This window comes from Aptenodytes forsteri, unplaced genomic scaffold, assembly GCF_000699145.1.
Source record: "Aptenodytes forsteri isolate BGI_AS27 unplaced genomic scaffold, ASM69914v1 Scaffold373, whole genome shotgun sequence".
In the NCBI taxonomy this organism is placed as follows: domain Eukaryota; kingdom Metazoa; phylum Chordata; class Aves; order Sphenisciformes; family Spheniscidae; genus Aptenodytes; species Aptenodytes forsteri.
The window spans coordinates 314040-317373 of record NW_008795579.1 but is presented as its reverse complement, the minus strand read 5'-3'; positions in this window follow the sequence as shown (position 1 = coordinate 317373).

The window sequence follows — 3334 nt, the reverse complement described above, 5'->3', positions numbered from 1 at the left end:
GGTTGAGATAAGTAATACTTAATACTTGAAATAAAACAATAATAACAACAACAACAATAATAAATTGTAGTAAAACAATGAGAGAGAGAGAGGAACAAAACCGGGGTGGGGGTGGGGGGAACAAGTGATGCAACTGGTCACCACCTGCTGACCGATGCCCAGTCAGTCCCCGAGCAGTGATTGCTGCCCCCCTGGCCAACGCCCCCCAACTTATATACTGAGCATGACATCATATGGTATGGAATATCCCTTTGGCCAGTTTGGGTTAGCTGTCCTGGCTATACTCCTTCCCAGTTTCTTGTGCACCTCCTCACTGGCAGAGTATGGGAAGCTGAAAAGTCCTTGACTTAGTATAAACACTGCTTAGCAACAACTAAAACATCAGTGTGTTACCACATTATTCTCATGCTAAATCCAAAACACAGCGCTATACCAGCTACTAGGAAGAAAATTGACTCTATCCCAGCCGAAACCAGGACAAGGGGTCAGCCTACAAATGTCAATGCAGTGGCTCTGAGTCATCTTTTCTGGAAGAGGAGAGGGAAAACTGATTGTATTCACCTTGTTGTGATGCCGAAGTTACATTGCAGTATGATGAGAAAAGATCCCGTTACCCTTCTCAAATTTGGCTGAGGTGCTTGGCTTGGGGGTAAAAACTTGTTGTAGGGTGGCTGTTGCAAAGAGAATGAGCTATACAAAACCTTTTCCTTTATTTTAGTGCAGAAATTCCCCATTTAGATAACTGTCATGTGTGCAGTGCAGGTGCCTCCTGCCTCCCTTCCCCAAATCTGCTACAGATCCTCCTGGCTTGTTTACAAGCCAGGGCCCTGGCCTGAACACAAGGCTGAGCGGTTTCCTACAGTGTGGAACATTTTGGGGAGGGGGGAGGCAGAGTTTACCAGCTTTACCCCCTGCATAATCCAGACTCCTGCTGAGGAGGCTGGCATGCAAATCAAGCAAGTACTTCCTTTTCCTTTTCTGACCTAGTTCCTGTCGGAGGCATCGCAGCAGAGCATGACTCCCTCATGTGGGGGCTCACCACCTCGTGCAGCATGCTTGTTATAAACCTGGGATCTCGATTGCGGTTCCTATTGGCAATTGTTGCATACTTAGCCTGCCAGGATGAAAAACAGACCCTTGCAGCTGGAGGATGGATGCCTCAGTGATTCCTGAGGGAAGCTGCTTCCTGCAGGGGTGCTCCACGAGGTGCCCGCCAATGGGATTGTCCATGGTGCTGTGCGCTGTGGGACTGTGCTGGGAAGGGGTAGGGAGTAGCAGGTGATCATGCAGTGCAAGGATCTGCACTGATTAGCATTCAGAATAGCAGACTGAGGTGCTCTCACCCTCTCCTCCACCTGGCATTTGAGGCCACATACATGCTTGGAAATAGTTAGCAACTGGAAGGGAGAGTTGTTTGCAGAATCATCTTGCAAGGCTAACATCAACAGCAGACTGTTCTCTGGTTCCTTTTCTGTAACAAGCTATTGATGGCAGCTGTTTTCTGCCAGCAGCCACCAGTTTGGTTGTGGGATAGCCTGCTTGGTACAGTGTGATGATGCTGGGCTGAAGGAGCCCGGCTCAGCGCTGCAGCAGGCACAGGGATCTTGCCCAGTTATGTTTGTTCAGTATTGCCCCTCAGGTGAGAAGAGAGCCTTCTGGCCCCTCGTGTCCTCATCTTAAGACTTTCAGGTATGCTATACAGGAAGGTGCTTATGGAATTAACAGTGGGTTTCTTGTAACCTTCCTGCTGCAGAATGAATGCACGTGAACAGTGGCTGAGATCTTCCAGCAGTTCTCTCTAGTGAGAAATACCTTGTTTTCATACAGTGCTGGGATGTATCCACTTGCCTATATCAACCCATAGCATCCACAGTCACTCTCCTATGGATACATGCGTCTGCCTTGAAACATACTGGTTCCTGTGCATAAACCGGACAGTGCAGCCCTGTCAGCTTCATCCGTGCCAGCTTTTTTTGCTTTCCCTGCACCCTTTTTCCGTGAATTTTCTGGGATCAACAGGAGTATTTCCCACACAACCTCAAGGTGCCGCTTACTCATCAAGGCCTTGGGTTAAGTAACTTTTTCCTTTCCTGGCTCTCCCATCTGTGACTCTGAACTGACAGCAGTGAGTCTTATTGCTGGGGGAAAGCTCATCATAAGTCTAGAACAGGCAATGATAGGTGTGAAGGAAAGCTAAGGTGACCATAGCTTCCTCCTTTTGTCAGTAAGCGTCCTATCCCATCCTCTCGCTTGGATCCAGTGCAGTGCTGGCATCTCCCAGGCACACTTGCTGCATGGTACTGTGGTTTCTCTGGCTGCAGCCCTGCTACAGGGGTTTGCCTGTAACACAGTGTTTTCCATTCACAACAGGACATCTGCCCTGGATGTCTTAACAAGTTTGTTACAAATCCCTGTAAGAATCCATGAACTAGAAGCAGTTGATTGCACTCTCTCGCTATCTGGAACTGGAACTGATTCCAGTAGCCGCAATAAGAGTCAAATACATGTTTTATGTTCAGCAGCCACACAAATTAAAGGAGACTGAGGTTGAATTAGTTAATGAATATTAGCAGTTCCCATGCAGAGCCAAGAGTCAATAAATCTCTGTGAGATCTGACTCTTTTTCAGCCATGTTCTGCCAAAGTAATTAATAAAACAAGTTGTTAAACATCAGCTGTGTTTTCCAGTGCCCAGACCTTTTGTTTGAGCCTCTCCCAAATTTAGGGTTCCCCTTTTCTTTTTGGAAACTTGTCTCAATGGGCCTGCTTTTCATCCAGCCTCCTCATCTGTCATCAGGATGAACGCTGGGTTCTGCACAGGCAGTGTCTCTACAAATGTGTTTCTCAGTACCAGAATCTCTCTGCAGTCCTACATAAGCTGGTTTAGCCTTCGCTCAAGCTCCAAGAGGCCTGCTTTGAGTTAGCTGAGAGGGCTGACGTTTCAATTCTAGACAATCAGTTTGGAATTAACACTTAATTTGATGAATGGATATGTGACCTGTTCATTGCTCCTGTTTAAGACTGTCAGCAGACTGAGGCACACGTTGCTGCCCTGTCTAGATTCTGCTCTAATTCAGAGGCGTGCTAGTGTCCCCAGAGTCCTGGTGAGAATCATGGACCTCCTGCAAGGCCCCCTCAAGGCAGGTGCTGCAAGGGGCTGCATCCAAGGGGATGAGTGCGTGGGCTGTCTTTGAAGTGCTTGGTTTTGGGTCTTTGTACACAAGATGAGTTACGAGGAAGTTATAACCTATATGTGCAAGAGTTTGTGTTCCATATAGAAACTCTCCACCCCCTGACTCCCTTCCACCCATTCTGTGACCTCTTCTGGCAGGTGC